The sequence below is a fragment of the Oryctolagus cuniculus genome, chromosome 12 (assembly GCF_964237555.1).
Source record: "Oryctolagus cuniculus chromosome 12, mOryCun1.1, whole genome shotgun sequence".
Classification (NCBI taxonomy): Eukaryota; Metazoa; Chordata; class Mammalia; order Lagomorpha; family Leporidae; genus Oryctolagus; species Oryctolagus cuniculus.
The window spans coordinates 70,350,039-70,370,259 of NC_091443.1; the positions used below are offsets into that span (position 1 = coordinate 70,350,039).

The window sequence follows — 20,221 nt, forward strand, 5'->3', positions numbered from 1 at the left end:
ATTAATTCAGTAGCAAAGGAAGGTCAGTACTTGGAAAATAAAAGAAAACTCAATTCAAAATAATCTACTTTCCCCACTAAGATCACGAACAAGCCAAGGAAGTTTCCTCTGGCTACAAGTTTTTGATACGTAAGTTCTAGCTAATACAATAAAAAATAAAAGATACAGTTGTCTTTGTTTAAAGATGATATGATTGTATATGAAGAAAATCTGAAAGAACTGACAAAATAAATCTAGAACTAGTAAGCATGTATAGCAAAGTTGTAGGACACAAGAATAATATACGAAAATTGATTGTTTTCCTGTATACCACAAAGAACAAGTGGAATATAAAATGAAAAACAATACCATTTACAGTAACACTTAAAAACAAAATACTTAGGTATAGATATACAACATACGTTCAAGAATTGCATGAAGAAAACTAAAAAACTGTTATCAAAAAGTATTAAATAATGAAAGGGTAGTCCATGCTCATGCATAGGAAGACTCAATATTGTTAAGCTGTCAGTTATTGCCAAATTTATTTATACATTCAGTGCAATCTCAGTCAAAATCTCAGCATGCTCTCTTTTTTGTGGGCTTTGACAAATTGATCACAAAGTTTATATGGTGAGTCCAAAGACTCGGAATAGCCAACATTATATTGAAAATAAAAAACAAAGTTGAAAGATTAACATTACTTGACACCAAAATTTACTATACATTTATAGCAAGTGAGACAATGTGTTCTAGGCAAATTAATAGACAAATAGATCATCGGACAATATAGAGAGTGTAGAAATACATTGCATAAGTATATTCAACTAACCTTTAGCAAGGAAGCAAAAAGTAATCGAATGGAGAAAAGGCAGCCTTGTCAACAAGAGGTGCTGGAGCAGCTGGAGAGCCTCATACACAAGAATGAACCAAAGCACAGACCATATACCTTTCAGGAAGATTATCTAAAAAGGGTCCACTGACCTAAATATTGAATACAAGACTGGAGGAAATCTAGGTGACTTTGGATTTGGCAATGACTTTTTAGATACAACAAAGGCACAGTCTATGAAAGAAAGCATTTTTGCAGGGACTCATTATGACTAAAATGTTTTTGCTCTATGAAAGACAATCTCAAAAGAATAAAAAGATAAGCCACAGACTGGAGAAAAAATTGCAAAAGATATATCTGATATATCTGATAAGGTCTTTATCTATCCCAAATAGATTTTTTTAAAAAACTGTGAAAACTCAATTATAGGGAAAAAAACAACCTAATTAGAAAATTACCAAAGACCTTAACAGATACCTCACAAAGAATTAATACAGGTGGCAAGTAGGAGTATGAGAGTTCCAGTGGTGAGCACTGTGGCACGGTGGATTAAACTTCAGCTTGGAATGCCTACATCCCATCATAGTACTGCAAGCTTCCATTCAAGCCTCCTGATAGAGCACCTGGGAGGTAGCAGATGACGGCACAAGTACTTGGGTTCCTAGACCTCAGTGGAGTTCCTGGCTCCTAGTTTTGGCCTGGCCTATACCTGACTGTTGCAAGCACTTGGAGAGTGAACCAGCAGATGGAAGATATTTCTGTCTCCTTCTCTTTCTCTCAAAAAATGAATAAATCTCTGAAAGAAGGGCTCCACATTGTATTTTATCAGAGAATTTCAAATGAAAATAAAGATACTAATACATACCTGTTAGAATAGTCAAAGTCTAAAACATGAACAACAAAAATGCTACAAGGATGTGAAGCAACAGTAACTTTAAATCATTGATAGTGGTTATGCAAAATGTACAGTCATTTTGGAAAGCAGTTTGGTTGTTTGTTACAAAACTAAATGTAATCTGTCCATTTGATCAAGTGATTGGTATTTGGTATTTACTCAAAGGAGCTGAAAACCGATGCCAACATGCATCAGTGTTTATACAGCCTTGTTCATTATTGCCAAAACTTGGAAGTGACCAAGTTGTTCTTCAGTAGATGAATGAATAAGCAAACTATGATACATCCAGACAATGGAGTATTACTTAGCACTACATTGAAATGAGCTATCAGGTCATGAAATGACATGGAGGAAAATTAAATGCATATTACTAAATAAAATAATGCAATTTGAAAAGGCTACATATTGCATGATTGCCATGTTATTAAGGTACAACTATGAAGACAAAATGCTCAGTGGTTGCTGGGGATAGGAGGAGAGAGGGAAGCATGATTAAGTAGAGCACAGAGAATTGTTTTAGGGCAGTGAAACTGTTCTGTTTGATACCATAACATTCTAGTCGTGACAAGCTTGTCCAAACCCATGGAACATACAAAACCAATAGTGAGCTCTAATATAAATGTAATTGTGTTTTTAAAGAGAAGATAAATAGAAAAAAATTGCCAGCCAAGAATACTGCAGCCAACAAAGCTTTAATCAGATATGAGGAAGAGATAAAGAGAATCCCAGACAAACAAACACTAAGAGAATTTATCACTACCTGATCTGTCTCACACGAAATGCTAAAGGGAGTTCTTTAAACTGACAGAAAGGGATGCTAATGCATAAGAAGAAAACAGCAGAAGGTAGAACACTCACTGATAAGACTTACTATACAAGCAAATTCAGGATGCTCTCATATTGTAAATATGGTATGTAAACCATTTATATCTTTAGTGTGAAGACTAAAAATTATAATTACTACCTAAAAATGTTAAGAGGCATGCAATGTAGAAAGAGATAAAAATATCACATCAAAAATTCAAAATGTGGAGAGAAATGATTTTGAATATAGCTCCATGTGTAAATGAATTTATTATTAAAAGAAGAAATATATTTCAAATTTTCACAGTGTCTTTTTTAAAATGTATTCTATTGAAACACTCCTCCCCCCCAAATTTCTGAATTCTAAAGAAAATATTATATTGTTAGCAAGTGTTTAATGTTTACTCTAGCTAGCCCATTAACTTTAGATAACTGTAATTTATGGCATGGTGGAATTGTATTTTTATAGGCTATACATTCATTTTATAGTACTTTGGGGCCTTTTATATAACCTATAAAAATATTTTCATGCTTTTTATAGGACATGAAATATAATTTTGCTATTTAAAATAAATACAAAGATGCACATTTGCATATTTGAATTTATAACATAAGTTCTAACTGTGATTTGTGTCCTAATATCGATAACATCACACATTTTGGTCAGACATGCAACCTTTCATGTATATCACTGTCCCTGTGAAAGAAGAGAAAAGAACTCACCTTATAGCAACCCACAAGTTCCAGAAACTACTACAGGAAAACTGATGCCTGTGAAAGATGAATTTGCATTTGCTAAAGGAAATTAGAAAATGAATACAATTATCTATGTAATTCTGGCAAAAGAAACCACGAAAATCTCCCTGAAATAGTCAGATCAATAGTGGAGATAAAAACATAGTTGGATCTAATGCTAAGTAATGGCAAAATTCTCTGTCTCAAGGCAAGTGAAGAGAGAAAGCTTGTGATTGTGTATATCACCTTGGAGCATTTTGAAGTTTACAAAATTGTAGATTTTTCTTAATAAGGATTAAGAATTTTTGCTGATAAAACTCATTTCTACTCAATGAAAGAAAACTTTCTCACAGTACACGAGGGTATAGAAGGAAGAGAACTACCAAGGGCAGGCGATTGGCACAGCAGTGGTGCCAGCATACAATAGCAGAGAACATTTGCAAATATGTATCTGCTGAGGCCCCTGTATACAGAACACTCAGAAATAAAGATGACTTAAAATTCAGCAATAAAAAGCCACATACCTCAATTGTAAAATAGCCAAGGAACTTTACTAGACATTTCTCCAAAGAAGATATACCAACAAGCACATGAAAATATGTTCAAAATCTTTATACTCATTAGGGGAACACAAGGCAGTACCACAATGTGATACCACTTTAGACCCAACAGGATCACTCTAACCAAACAGACTGAGATCAATAAGATTAATAAGGATTTGGAGAACTTAAGCTCCTCATACATTTGGCGGTTTCTCAAAAAAGTTAAACATAGGGTTTTATAAAAATCCCATTATTAAGTATACTTTGAGGAATAATGAAAATGTATACCCTTAAAAATACTTTCACCCAAATATTTATAGCAACATTATTTCTAACAGCCAAAAAGTAGTCACAACTCAGATGCCTGCCAATTGATGAACAGATAAACAAAATATGATATATCTATTCTAAGGAAAATAATTCATTTATAAAATAAACGAAGCACCTCTACTTGAGACAACATGGATAAACCTTGAAAACTTTATACTAAATGAAAAGAGCCATACACAAAAAGTCACATATTGCACAATTCTGCTCACATGAAATGTCCAGATTGAACAAATCGATAGCAACATGAAATAAATTAGTGGTTGCAAGGAGCTGGGAGAAGGTAGAGGGGTGGGGAGTGATTGCTGATGGATATGGGGTTTCCTTCTGGGCTAATAAAAATGTGCTGAAATTAGATTGTAATGATTAATGCATAGCACCATAGATATGAAAAAACATTAAATTATATACTTTGAAATTGTGAACATTTTATGTCACTTACATCTCAGTATACCTGTTATCTTAAAAAGAATATTACTCATTTTATTCCTACATCGCAAATAATTTCTAGTTGGTATTTTAAAATTTGTTGTGTTTTTCATAAAATATAAATTTTTATAATAAAAATATCAACCTTTTTTATGATAGTTAGTTCTGTGTCCTCTTTAGAAAGAGCTTCTCTACTTGAGGTTTTTGGAAATATTTACTTAAATTTTCTTACAATCTGCCTTTTAAATTTAGATATTTGATCCATTCATATATTTTATGAGCAATGATGTGTTAATCATGATTCCAGTTTCCCCTAAAATGATTAGTTATCTAAATTTGGGAATTCATTAATTTATTATCTCTGTGTTGTTTGAAATGCTGATATAATTTACATTTATTCTTATTTCTTTATCTGTATTTGATTCTGACCCTCTGACTTGGACGCTTCTTCCCACATCATTGTACACTATTTTAATTGTTATAGCTTTAAAATATAAACAATTATGTGAATAGACAAAATTTACATTTTTTGGACATAATCTTTAATGCTCGTCTATGGCAATCTTGTGTCTCCCCACAAAAAAAGCACTGGGAATTTCATCATAATTTCACTGAATTTAGAAATTAACTTAGCAGTGATAAATATATTTATTACATTGAGACATTATATATAAGAAGAAAATTTGACCATTTATTCAAATCTTCTTTTATATTCCTCCAAAGAACAGTATAGTCTTCTTCATATATATTCAGCACATTTCTTCCCAAATTTGTCTTAATCTATATTTAATTTACTCTCATGAATTGGGTATTTTTCCCATTGTTACAAAATAGCATTTGTGTGTGTTTGTCATGTAGGAAAGATAATGATTCTGGTATTATGTTGTAAACTCCTAACCTTGCTAAAGTTCTTCTTCTTTCAAGTAATTTTACAGTGTTCTTCCCCTTTCTAATACTGATGACCATATTTCACTTTCTTGTCTTGTTGCATTAGCTAACACCTTTAAAATCATAGTAAATTATAATATCAGTTGACCACTAATATTCATAGTTTTTCCCTTAAAATAAATTCTCATATTTTGCAAGTAAGAACTATATTGGGGGAGGTACATTTGGTGCAGCAGTTAAACTGCTGCTTGGGCACCTGCATCCCGTATCAGAGAGCCTCATTCAAGTCCCAGCTCCTCTACTTAGGATCTCGCCTCCTGCTAGGGTGCACTCTGGGAAGGAGGCAAATGATGGCTCCGTTTTCTTGTGTCCCTGCCACCTACCTGGGAGACTGAGATTGAGTTCCATATGCCTGGCTTTGGCCCAGCCCAGCCGTGGCCATTGCGAACATTTGGGGAGTGAGCCAGTAGACAGACGGCCACTCTGTTTCTTTGTGTGTCTCTTTGCCTTTCAAATAAAATGAAAACCAATAAATAAAACTTTAAAAAGAACTATATTAGAGGTTTACATTTTGATCATATGTAAGAATTAGACTATTCTAATTTTTTCACAGCTGTAATCAAGATTTTTTTTAATTTTTAAAGATTTTTATTACTACAAAGAGAACAGATTTCATGTATTTCATAGGTACAATTCTAGGAAGATAACCATAGAGGCTAGTGTAGCACACACAGTTTAACAAAGCACTTCCAGCTGATTCTGACGTGGCCATCAGGTTGCACTGTGGCCTTCAGTAATGTGTACCCTCAATAGAGGTCCTCACAGTTTCAACCTATAAAACTTACCTCGTGTTTTCACAAACATCATTTACTTTATTGCTGACAATAACGAAGTTAAAGATTATCTCAACATTAAGAGAGAGGAAACTGAAAATGCTTAGGATCGCAAAGCTAGGCAGAGTATCACCACCTGTGCTGTTTGCACTTAGCTGATAAAATCATTAAATAGATGGTATGCAATTAATAATTTTTGGAAAGGAGATCTAGAATTCATGTTCTCCTGATTTTTTCTTTTTACCATTCCTTCCATTTCCTGCTTCAGCCACAGAATCATCTTCTAATCAGAGCATGCCTTCCCAACCAGTGCCTTTCACAGTCCCTCTCAGGTACAGGCTTACCAGAGACCAGTCCTCTGGGAAAACAAAGGGAGGAAGTGCTAATTCAAGGCCAGAGTCTGTGCTGCAGTATGAAACATGTTGGCTTTCTATTAAGCCCTCAAGGCTTACGACTATTATGGACGGTCAGAAACCTTCACTGGATAGCCACAATCCTGTGGCCTTAAACCAAGAGCAACCTATCTCTTCTACAGCTGGGGACTGCCTGCATGCCAGGGTCTTTTTCCAGCTACCAAGCATTTGTAAGAGACTAGGAAAAAGATGCGGTTTTCTGCCTGTCTCTCTGCAACTTACGGAATATCAGAGAAAGGAAAGTAGTAGAGGAAATTCAGGAGGCCAGACGGGCAATTCAATTTTTAGCTGAAAACTGCCCCAGACCCGACAGCTGACATGGAATCCTGAGAGCTGGCTGGCGTGTTAAATATTCATCAAAAGCTAAACACCGCTTTTTCAACATTTGACTAAATAATAAAAGTATAGATGTGTCCCATCTCTATCTCGGCTGGCTCAGTTACATATACACTAAGTTACAGTTCTAATGGAGTCAGCTTGATAGATGAGGAAAGGATCCTTTGTAGTTTGTCCCTGCTTTTCATTTCCTCTTAATTTAACCATAAACTAAACGGATTCATAAAATGTTTATAGAGGGTAATAAAGTGATGTTTTTAATACAAAGGTTGCTTATGTAATTAAGCATACACTCTATGACACTCTGTAATTTGAAATAGTTTGCATGAAATTAACAGATACTTGTATCTATTTTATTTCTCCCTGAATTAATGACAAATAATAAAGGAAAAGAAAAAAATGAAGTTCCTGCCAACTCAAGAACCTACAGTTCAGAAATCGAAACTGCAGACGATGCTAAAGACTTTATCTTTTTCTTGGAAATGTGCCATTAAATTTAATTAGATTTCTCATTTGACTTCTCTTCTCTCTCTCCTTCTGTGTTTTTCTCTCAATCTTTGTCTCTCTCCCCTAGTCATTAGAAAACTTACAAGTTGTTTTAAAATGGCCTACCTTATATAACTGAAAAAGACTAACCACAATAAGAAAAAAGGGGTTATTTTTATAGTGCTATAATTATTATATTATAAATATTCTTGAAAGTCTTGTGACTTCAAAATTATGCTAACTATTAAATAATATCATAATTCTGATATTACCCATACCCACTTTTCATAACCTTTCTATCAGTAAATAAAAAGGAAAACTCAGAGGCAGACATTGTTGTGTAGTGGGTTAAACCGCAGCTTGGGACACCCATATCCCATTATCAGAGTTCCTGGAATCCAGTCCTGCTTCTCCCTCTGAATCAGCTTCCTGCTAACGTGCACTTTGGGAGGCAGCAGGTGATGGCTTAAGTACTTGGGTCTCTACCACTCACGTAGGAGACCCGCAGATGGAGTTCCTGGCTCCTGGCCTCAGCCTGACCCTGCCCTGGCTGTTACAGGCACTTGAAGAGTGAAATAGCAAGACACTTTCTCTCTCTTTCAAATAAATAAATAAATTTAAAAAGCAAAGAAGGGGGTAAATCTAAGAAAGGACATGCAAACCTTTTTTTAGATAAATAAAATAAATTAAAAAAATATGACTACTTGAAGAATTAAAATCACGTTTTAGTTTTCCAGAATTTTGTAAAGAGAATTGGAAGTGACCTAACAATTTTTTTCTTACAGTATTTTATCATCTAGCTGTCAAAATGTGATTTCTTTCTCTGAAATGATCCACTCTCTATTGTATTTTATGTTAACATTTCAAATCAACTAAAAAGACAATGTCCATGTTGTATGAGATAAGTAAGAGAAGAAACCATTGAACTGAATTTCCTCAAATTCACTTGATCTTTAAAAGCAAATATTGATGATCAGAGCCTTAGGATACATGATTTTACATAGGAGAAAATGGTTAAAGTAATTTTGAATTATTTTTCCTGATCTGCACTACCCTAAGAAAAACCAAAGAGCATTGTAAAATAATGATTTTGGATAGTTTCACAAGTTTTGAGGGCAGCCATCAGCATTTTCTGAACCAGTGGTGAACTGAAAGTATATGACTGAACAGTCAACTCAAAAAGATATTAGTAAGACATGATGAACTGGCAGTCCATTTTCCTGTGTTTGTAAGCCTTGACTAGGGAGTGGGACTAACTTCTTAATTCCCCTGCCGTGTGGTTTCCGTGTTAGAGGGCAGAGGCCGGCAGTGTGAAGGATGAAAGGTTCTCTCCCCAGCGCTCCTGAGCCCATCGACTGCACAAGGCAGGACTCACCTGCCTAACAAGAGGAAAACGAGCTTTCCTCTCACTTCCTGGTAGATAGTTGGCTCATTGAGATTTTACTCTGCTTCTCTCTAAGATTTACATTTTCCCTGTCTACTAGCTATAATTATAACAATAATTTCTCATTTTCTTCTGGGCATCTTCTCACGAACACCATGCCAACACTTGAAACTCCACTTACTCAAAACCAAACTCAATTATCCCCTCATACAAATCTGTTCCACCTCCTGTGTCTTTATCTTGTATGATAAGTCAGTGTTTCTAAAATTCGGCCAGCCTAAGAAGCTGGGAAAACCCTGTGCCTCGTCTTGTCTGACACCCAAGCACCCCAGAGCTCTACTGTGTCTTCTTGGGCGCGTGCTTTCTTTTCCATTATTTCCACTCCTACTAGATCCCTCTTTTGTTTTTGACCCCTGCACTAGCATCCGTACTGTTGAGGCCTCTTGGTTCTGTAAGCTGTCCTTCCCTCTGCTTTGAGAGCAATCTAAAAGCACAACCGAGATTATGATAACATTTTCCTCAAAAATCTGTCTCTTCTAGGCACCTGAAAAAACATTCAGACGCCAGCTCATGCCAAGTCAGAAACTCCATACAATGATCGCATCCTGTTTTTGTCACATCTCCCACTACTTGCCTCCAGGAAGTCATCCCCCAAATAAGCCGTGCCTGTGCTGTCCACTTTAACAATGTCTTCAATGCAGTCCCTACCTTTGGATGCATTCCTTTTCAATGTCCCTGATTCAGCTCCTAGGACCCCCTGTCATGACATCATTTACAGCTCTTTCTATTATCCATTGTTGCACGTCCTAGTCCTCCACAGCACTTTTCCTCTGCCTCTGGATTTAGTATTTATAGCATTCTGCCATGTGTGGGGGTAGCTCCTTGCACATCTGTCTCTCCAGTTAGGGTGCACGCTCTCTCACTCATTATTCCATCCATCAAAAGTCTCCAGGGTTCCTGTCCCAGCTACTATTCTGGACAGCAATGATACAAAGGCCTAGTTTACTCTCTGAAGGAGCTCAGACTGATACATGACAAAGTATGTTAGTAAAGCCACGTGATGAGATAAATGCAATAAGGAAGTTCAAACAGCATAGAATGAGGAGATAGTGTGATAAGCACCAGACATAGTTTCCTAGGGCACAGATTCAAGGTCTGGCTGTGCCATGTAACTAGGCTGTCATTAACAAATCTCACTTGCCAAAGGAAGATTCCTACTACAGAATGTTCTATAAGAACCAAAATAAAATCAGTGAATTCCCAGGTGGTCTAGCAGATCCACTCTCAACCCCTTTCTCCCTGCTGTGTTCCCTCTGAGGCTGACCTTGAAGGACTGCACCTATGGACTACCTGCCTTACACTTTGGCTTCCAGTGAGGTTAAACCCATGAGGGAAACCAGCAGGAGATCAGAAACAGGAGTGAGAGTAGCTTGTGATGTTTATTTCCTTAGCCCCACGCCCTATAGATCACCCAGGCTGAGACTCCCTATAGGTTACAGCTCCTGCAACAATGGGGTGGTCTCCAACATTGTCTATATCTTCAGGTTCCACTAATTGCTCCTTCCTCTAAGGTGGGAAGGCCCCAGGGCGACTGGACCCTGTGGCCTTCCCCTTCTTTACAAACCGTGCCTTTATGAAAGGCTCTTCAAATGACCCAAGTCTAGTGTGCCATCTGTTCCCTGCCAGGCCTCTGAATGATAAAACTGCTTTTCGAATTTTAAGTTGCTGTCTACCTGCAAGGTATTTCTCATCTATCTCTGCACAGTGCTTTACACAAAGCAGATTGCTGCTATTAATAACAAATGGTGAAATGAATGTATGCAAGAACGAATGAGTGAATAATCCTGCCCCCTTCCACTGTAGTTACATTCTTGTGCTGAGGATATATCCTTGTCACCTTGATGGGATTTTATCATGCTCTGATTTGATTGGGGAGGTCTCCATTCCCTTGGAGTTCACTGTCTCAGATTCATTGCAGAAAGATCTGCTTTGGGATGTTTTTAAGCAGTTTAACTTGAAGTGGTTAACTTTGTTTCCAAATTCTAGAAATACTATGTCCCCACTCTGCAGGCTGCACATTTACCTAATATCAGAATGGATTATCTATTGGATTGCTTATTTATAATTTTTGTACTTTAACACAAAAGCTAACAAATAAGTCAAAAGCAAACATTTTTTCCTAGTACATTGAATCCAAGAGCACATTTTTAATAATTCTTTTAAAAATTATGTTTATTTATTTGTTAGGCAGAGAAACAGAGTTACAGACAAATCTCCCATACCATGGTTCATTCCCCAAATGCTGCCAACAACCAAGGTGGAGCCAGGCAGAAGAGAAGCCAGCAGCCAGGAATTCAAAATAGGTCATCCACATGGTTATCAGAGATGCAAGTAATTGAGCCATCCGTTACCTGTTACCTCCCAGGGTGTATATGAGCGGGAAACTGGAATGGAGTGTGGAGCCAGCACTGGAATCCAGACACTACGATATGGGACTCAGACATCCCTTGTAGCAGTTTCATGGCTGAACCAAACACCAACCTCCTAAGAGAATCTTTAAAAAGGTATTAATACCCCAAAGTGGAATAGTTTTTTCAGAACATAAAAAACAAACATGGGGCAGATAAGTTCCTCTACTTCTCCCTTTTATTTGACAATTGAACAATAGAACAGCCTACCCAAATCATGTATACAAAAAATAAATTGTAGGACTCAATAGTTTGATGTCTATGAGAGTTGAAATCATGACTAGTTAGATTTTATTATTAATTTATTTCCAGCCATTATAAACTCTCCTTGTTTGTTGAACCCCCATCTACCTCAACAATAGGAGATAGGCATTTTCCTCTTATTTTTATATTTCAGTTACTGAGCTTGATGGCTTACAAATGAGAAAGTGACCCACAGAAACTGACTTTAGAAAACATACCTTTAAGTAAACATGTTTAATAGTATGCTTTGGTACTGAGTAGGTATTATTCATTAGCAAATAATTGCATAACTGGAATTCTTAATTAAAAATTGTGATGAGAAATGAATCTGTTTACTTTGTAATTATGGTCCAGAAATTCAGAAACATATCGGGGTAGTTTGTGAGTATAATTTCAAAGATTTTAATATAGCAAAAAGAACTCATACAACCTTCAAACAGGAACTCTTGGAGGAAAAATCACACATATACACACAATGTGTGCATGAATCTAAACTCAGTAAGATTTGAAAAGTCAACAACTGAATACAGCTATGACATAGAAATATTCTAATGTAATGAGTATCTGATATTGTTAAAAAAAAAAAAAAAAGAACAACTCTAAATAGTTCTTCTGGACCTTTCTAGTTTTTCCAGAAAAGTTCTTTTGGCTTTGTAATTAAAACACAAAGTCAGATGATGGCAAATTCCATGAGGCTCCTTTTTTAGGCTTTCCTTAAAAGAATGCGTCTGAAGTGATTTTTCAACCTAGATCAACAATTCAAGCTTCCTGAAGACAGCCACCAAGGAGGGCATCCTGGATGGATGGTGGTAACATGAATCAGCCAGTGTTTAAATCTACCTCACTGGTTGGGGCCAACCTGGCAAGCAATTGATCATGAAAATTTAGAGGCCTGACTTGCTTTTGCTTGATGTCTGGCAACTGATGATAGGTTCGAAGGTCAGAGGGATTTGGGGGAAAGGAAATCTTGGGCAGAACACTTCGTGGAACTAAGCAAAGTTTAAACAAACTGGAAGTCTCTCCCGAGCCTCCTCCTGGTACATAATGAAACCCTTGTAACTGGGACTTGCAGAGATCATATCTGCTGTCACCTTATTTGTGTCACTGATGACTCAGTGGTACCATATCCAACACCAAAGATTTTAATACTTGTTAGCCAAATGTATCACCCTGTGTCCTGTTGGGCCTTGCCACTGCACCACAGTTTAATAGGGCATTTGGTATTTTAGACAATTCCTGTTATTACAGCTGAACGCTAATAGTATTTGTTACTGATTTTACACCAGAATATCAACTTCTTGCTGCCCAATACACATATTACCCTTCATTCCTCTTATATATTAGCAATATAATTTTCTATGAGTATAACCACCATATATTCAATGTTAAAAAGTAATAGTAAGTATCCTATCTGAGAAGGTAAAGAAGAAAGAAAAAAATGTATCCTTTGAGTACCTTTATTTGGATAGAAATTACCCAGAATCCTATTCTTCTTTTTTTTAACCAATAGGTGGCACTAGTGGTGTCTGGCAATATACTTCTCATGAACAAAACTTTTTTGCATATAGAGCGCTTGGTGATTAAAATTTTGGGGAAAGTGTGGAAAAGGGTGATCATACAGCTCAATCATTAACAGAAATATTTGCAGCTAAACCAATCAGGTTTATTATAATAAATGTGCATGCTGTTAAATAAGTGTTTTTCTTACAGTTTCTGAATGATTCGCTCAGTTATAAAGGTAAAAGAATACATAAAAATAATGAACAGAGGTTTAAACTGTGCTGTAAATCTCATCTCAGAGATCCTGCCACTATATTTAAAAATAAACAAAAACTATCAAAAAGTTAGAAATTGGAGGAGAATTTTTAGCCTAGTTTTGAGCATCTAATTGGAAGTTTTTCAATATTTTTGCTTCAAGACATGCTTGCTTAAACTTGTGGTCTTTATGTTTTTCATGGCATAGACTACTAATAGAAAGAAAATTAGGATTGAAAGCCAACAGACCTGTGTTAGAGTCTAGTCTTTACCACCTCTAGGGCTGAAAATCCTTTCAAGATAGCTAACATAACCAAGCCTGGGATACTTTGTTCATAGATGGAGTCTCACTCAGAGACCTATCATGAGCGTTAAGTGATATTATTGTGTCTAGCCAGTATCTGGGGTGTAACTGGTATCCAGCTAAGTTCCTTCTCCCTTTGTTGGTGTGAATTTTAATATTGGTTGAAGCAAAAATAAGATTAGGTAAGCACTGAGCCAGCGCCGTGGCTCAATAGGCTAATCCTCCACCTTGCGGCGCCGGCACACCGGGTTCTAGTCCCGGTCGGGGCGCCGGATTCTGTCCCGGTTGCCCCTCTTCCAGGCCAGCTCTCTGCTATGGCCAGGGAGTGCAGTGGAGGATGGCCCAGGTGCTTGGGCCCTGCACCCCATGGGAGACCAGGAAAAGCACCTGGATCCTGGCTCCTGCCATCGGATCAGCGCGGTGCGCCGGCTGCAGCAGCAGCCATTGGAGGGTGAACCAACGGCAAAGGAAGACCTTTCTCTCTCTGTCTCTCTCTCTCACTGTCCACTCTGCCTGTCAAAAAAAAGAAAGAAAGATTAGGTAAGCAGGCTTGCACTTTTTTTTTTTTTTTTGAAAAAAGACTGATTTATTTAATGAAAGGTAGAGAGAGAGAAAGATCTTCATTCCACTGGTTCACTCCTCAAATGGTTGCAATAGCCAGATCTGGGCCAATCCAAAGCTAGGAGCCAGGAGCTTCCTCTGGGTCTCCTGAGCAGGTGCAAGGGTCCAAGCACTTGGGCCATCTTCCACTACCTTTCCAAGCCATAGCAGAGAGCTGGATTGAAGGTGGAGCAGCCAGTTCTCAAACCAGCACCCATATGGGATGCTGGCACTTGCAGGCACAGTGCCCACCCCGAGGTTTGCTTTTAAAAACAAATTTTAAAGTATATTATTTGAAAGCAAATAAAAGGTTTTAATTCTCTGCCACTTTCTTTTGTTAAGGCATTATAGTAATTACAACATATTATTCAGCCCCAATTCTTCAAGGTCAGAAGCATGGTCACTGTAAATTTGTGAAGATCACTCAGTCAAGAATTTGGGGTCTCAGCTTCCTTTTTACTGAGATGTAAGCTGGCACTCCTCTCTCCTAAGTATTCCTTTCTAAAGCACATGTAAGAGGGCCGCTGCCATGGCTCAGTAGGCTAATCCTCTGCCTGTGGCGCCAGCATCCCAAACAGGTGCCGGTTCTAGTCCCGGCTGCTCCAATCCAGCTCTCTGCTATGGCCTGTGCACCCTAGTGGGAGACCCAGAAGAAGGTCCTAGCTCCTGACTTCGCATCAGCTCAGCTCCAGCTGTTTCAGCCATTTGAGGAGTAAGCCAGCAGATGGAAGACCTCTCTCTGTGTGTTTCCCTCTCACTGTCTGCAACTCTACCTCTCAAATAAATAAAATAAAATCTTTTTTAAAAAATGTACATGTAAGCACAGATAAGTCATACTGGCCGACTTGGTGTCTTTTTATAGCACCGTCCTTCCAGAAAGTTTATTTCAGTTTTGTTCAAAAGATCCTCGAGAAGATGGTGATAACATTCAGATCTCTTGTTTATTTTCAAAAGGGCTCATGTTATTAGAGGTTGTTTGCTCTCCATCTTTCTGATGGAAGTAACAATATATTTTGTAAAAGCCTGATTCTTTTGATTTCACTTGAGCACTCAGTGTCTTTCCACACAGTGGCACCTGCGGAGTCATTAGCAAAATTAGATAAATACCTGATTTATTATTTCCATAAATGTGTGGTGCATTCCCTTTGCTTAGAGTGAAAACCAAAAATTATTCACACTAAGGTAAAGCAATCAAAATTACTAAAAAAGCACATTTTTATCATTCCAAACATAGGCCTAGCTGTGGTGGTATACTATCATACTACATAATAATAGAAATGAATTATGTCAGTAAAATCTTGAGGTTTAAGATTTACCATGATAAATATTTTTCATTAAAGTGAAATATCTTGGCAGAGTCACTTTCATATGCATACTGTTGACACAAGGAGGCCAGCTGTGCCTATGCAGATGCTGAGATTTGGGTCTATATTATTAATGATTTATCATGTCATGGAGAGCTCAGATTAGTTTTGGAAGCAATCCCTTGCCACAAAAGCACTTACTTTTTGTAACGTGCGAATGCAAGGAATACTATATGTACATTCCAAATTAAAGCAATCACAGAAGCTGCTGCTACCTTTGAAATTTCAAAACTTTTTTTTTTATTTTGAAACATGGACTTCTACATCCTAAACTATATGATCCATTAAAATTCACACAAAGTGTTATTTCATATCAACTATATAGCGAGTAGTGTGTGTGCCTGAATTAATAGACATACGCACACAGATAAGGGAATGAAGGAGAGGGAATGGGACAACATTTATTGCAAACCTTTGTGTACCATGCCCTTTTGTCCTGAGTCTCTCGTTTAAAGTGAGGCTGGAGTGATTAAGCTTCTAATCCAATGCTGCAGAATTCCAGGATTCCACTGCCTTCAAGGCATCCATAAAAACCTGGTCTACTGTTCATTCTGGGCTTGCTGTGCTCCATGTCAGATGCTAAACACTTCACATCACATTCAATCGTCATAACATCCATTTGAGGTATTGTTATTATCATCTCTGTTTTACAGATCAGAAGACTGGAGCACAGTGTGGTTAAATAAATTACCCCAGGTCACAAATCTAGTGAGAAAAGTGTGTATTCGCATCCCGGCTGTCTAATATTCCAATGACTTCACTATTAACTACTGCTGCTAACTATGACCTTGCTATTAACTGTTACAATTTAGTAAGAAGTAGGATTCAAATCCTACTTAGTTACTATCTGTGTGACATTGGGCAAGTCACTTAAAATCCATAAGCCACCTATATAATAATGATAATAGCATTTACCTTGTAGAATTGTTGTGAGTTAATATTTATAAAATGCTCAGAAAAGAGCTTGGCACATATTATGCACTAACTCTTTATTTAATAACCATAATAGTTAAGGAGCTATATTTTCTATTGATTGATACATTTTTTATTGACAATTACTTGCAGAAATTCTTGAAAAATTTTGGATAACTTTTATGTTTAAAGTTAGATTATAAATTAAGTTGCTACTTACCACTGATGGGAGCATATGTAGATAACACTAAAGTATAATCTAGATTTCCTTTCTGGGCATGATAAAAGTCCAATATCTCCATTTATTCATTTGTTCGCCCATATGCCCAGGGGACACTTGGTAAATAAATCCCTGCTCTGGAGGGGCGTTCAACCTAGAGATGACTACATTGTCTAATATAGCGTAGAAAGAGAGTGTGAGAAAGTTGTAGGTTATATGACCAGACCTGTGCTCGTGTTTACTGGGTGCACTGAGCTAGGCACTGGGACTGTCCAGGTAAACGAGACCCCAGCCGCTAGCAAGTGTCCAGTGGGAAGACATCCTCAGCAGATTCTTTGCTGTCAATTTCCTACATTATATCAGGGATCTTGTTAGAGGAACATAGGAGAGAGGCACTTACACCCAACCCAGAGCTGGCAGGATAACAGACTTGTGGACGTTGTCAACCAATTCTTGTGTTAAAAATACAAGAAGACAGAAATTAAACTGCATTAGACGGGGCCGGTGCCGTGGCTCACATGGTTGGTCCTCCGCCTGCGGCGCCAGCATCCCATATGGGCGCTGGGTTCTGGTCCCAGAACCCAGTCCAGCTCTCTGCTGTGGCCTGGGAGGACAGTGGAGGATGGCCCAGGTGCTTGGGCTCCTGCACCTGCATGGGAGACCAGGAGGAGGCGCTTGGATCTGGCTTCAGATCGGTGTAGCGCACCTGCAGTTGCGGCCATTTGGAGAGTGAACCAAAGAAAGGGAGACCTTTCTTTATGTCTTTCTTTCTGTCTCTCTCTCTAACTCTGCCTGTCAGATTTAAAAAAAAAAAAAAAAAAAAAAACACTGCCTTAGGCAATACAGAGAAAGAGTTCCCCCAGAAAGTTGAAGCACCAAGAATCAGTGTGGCACAGTGGGGAACCGCAACTACCTAGCAATGCTGGCACCTAAAGCAAAAGGGAGGGAGAAGGGAAGGTGGGCATGAGGAAGGGGTGAAGAGTGTGTGTGATCAACTGATGGGGCCAAGCACTGATGGAAACCCCCAGCGAGGCAGCTGCATGAAGAGTGAGCCATCCTTAAGCTTCTTTCTACCGAAGTCCAAACAAAAAGAGTATCATTTTCCTATTGAGAGTCTCAGAACCAGGGCTATGGTAAATCCTTACGAGGACTATTGTAAAGAACACCATGTCTCCTTTCTGTGGCTGGATTGCCTATTTCCCTACCTCCGTCCTCCACAGCAGACCAAACATCAGGATGGACTCTGGGGTCTAGACGGATATTTAGACTGAAAATTGCATCTAGTCCATGGCTTGAAAAGACCGATCAGCAAATCCTTCCGGCACTTAAAAGTTTTTTATTCCTGGACTTAAGAACTCAGGGTAGGGTAAACCGCACTCTCTGGATGGCCTCTGTAAAGTTGGCCATGGCGGAATTTCAGCAAAAAGTTGGGAAACTGGAGAGATGAGCGCTTTCTCCCTCTCTCTCTGTTACTACAGACACTGGACAACTCACCAGTGACTGACATGTCGCCAGGTGGATGGCGATGTGATTGCTCATCAAGGCAGCGATCACTCCCTAGCATCTTCATGCCAGGCACAGGGCCCTCTGGCTGCGGCGGGGCTTGCTCCCTGGATGGAGAAAACACGGAAGGAAGGGATGCCAGGAAACAGGCAGGCCCAGCAGTTCTGGGTCAGAAGTTGGCTGGGGAACGGCCTGACTGCCAAGTAACTTGCAGTGATGTCAGAGCCCAGCACCACCAGCAAACACCAGCCAGCCAGCCAACAAAAGGCTCAACAACAGAGACATCGCAGGGCTGTGTTGCCAAAACTGTTCTTTCCGCCCCCTACCCTTTTTCTTCTAAGAGGAAGACCGGCAGGAAGAGGGTTTATATTTGAAGAGCCCTCCCCTCCCCCGGCCCCTTCTTTTTGGTCACAAAGTGCGAATGAGTGAGGAAACAGTTCTGTGGATGAGTCGGGTAGCAGTTTTTTTTTTTTGGGGGGGTGACCTTTTTTGAGTTCCTTTCCAAAGCTGGAGGAGGAAGTTTGAGAAACAACACAGAACAGGGTATTTTCCCTAAACATCGGCATGTAACTTGGGGGGGGGGGGGCAGGGACCATGGAGGGAACGAAGACCTTTTTCTGTGTCCTCTCGGCTCTCACCGTGATTAACCATACTCAAGTGAAAATTAAAAGTTTGGCAAAAAAAAAATTTCTTTTTCTTTAAACGGAGCATCGTGGTTCATCCCAGCCATTTAGAGCCCTCAGGAATTCATACTTCCACTGGAAATTAATAAAGCATTCGTGGAAATGAAGTTTTGGATTAAATCCTTCTTGTTTAGGAATATATGACTTTTTTCCCCCCTTTCATTTTTGACAGTCAATTTTAAATGATGTCACTTCAAGGACATTTTCATTTCTCCCACAACGTATTACACGAAACACTTGCCTGTAAAACCGGCTCATTAGCCTGCAAAATTATACTGTACTGAATGGCTTTCATTCAACGGAGAAATGGGATTTTTAGGAGGCAATTTCTGTATTTTATAAAGATAAAGCAATGTTTGATTGCTTCTCCCCAGCTGTTTTGCTTAGCGGTTATAAAGAGAAATTGTGGGGAGGGGGGGAAGGTAAAGCGGGGGCGGGCTGCTAAGGATGTGCTTCAAAAAAAAATAATAAATCTCACACCAGAAAACTAAGGCAGAACTTCCCGGAACGGCTGCGCCCGCAGCTCCACCGGGCTGCAATGGTCGTCCTCTGGTGACTGGAGGAAAGCTCTGAGAAGCGAGGCGAGGAGGACCGAGGGGGAGAAGCGCTAAGGCTGCTTGGCAGGCTGCAGCGGCCGCCGCGAGCTGGAAGACTGAGGCGCGGCGCGGCGCTGGAAGGAGCAGCTCCTCCGAGGTGGGGAGGGAGGGAGGGCGCGCAGCGGAGCCACACCGAGAGGAGGGACGCGGAGGCCACCGAGGGGTCAGCGGGGCCGCGGCGCCAGGGTGGGGGCCTCCAGGCGGCGCTGGCCGCGGCGCTGGGGCGAGGGCGAGCGCGCCGTGCCGCCCGCGCCTCCTGCCGTCGGCTCCCGGGGGTGGGACCCGCGCCGGGAGCCGCTGAGTGCGTGGAGGGAACCCGGCGCGGCTCGCCTGATGGATTGACTTGGAGATGGATCGAATTACACCATTTGCTGTGCAGCGGTTTGTTTTGCTCCTGCTCCGTCCCGCCGCCGCCGCAGCAGCCGCTGCAAGACCGGGTGGTGGCGAGTTTCAGGATTCTGTCGAGGACGCCGACACCTAAGGAGACCGAGGGATTTCTTTTCTGCATTTTCGCCTTTATTTGCTTTTTCCTCCCGGAGCTTTTTATTATCATTATTTTATTTTGTAGCAGCCACCCCCCCCCCCATGAGGTAAGACAGTCTTTTACAAATTTGCTGATGTTCCGCGAGCGTGATGGGGTGGGACCTAGAACCTCGGAGAGTCAGCACGCAGCCCCCCACCCCCGCCGGT

General features: G+C 39.5%; 1 protein-coding gene across 12 annotated transcripts in view; it reads left to right on the plus strand.

The window, feature by feature from the left end:
* The window catches only part of SEMA6D (semaphorin 6D), a 666,912-nt gene that overhangs the window by 590,796 nt on the left and 55,895 nt on the right, over nucleotides 1-20,221 (plus strand). For 8 of the 12 annotated variants that reach the window (XM_070054145.1, XM_070054139.1, XM_070054142.1 and 5 more), the window contains exon 1: nucleotides 19,741-20,121. The exons of 2 other annotated variants lie outside the window; for them this stretch is intronic. The gene's annotated coding sequence lies outside the window, so the exon portion shown is untranslated. Of the gene's footprint in view, nucleotides 1-19,739; nucleotides 20,122-20,221 lie in introns of those variants that run through there. 2 more of the 12 variants (XM_051822410.2, XM_070054136.1) reach the window with 1 other exon arrangement.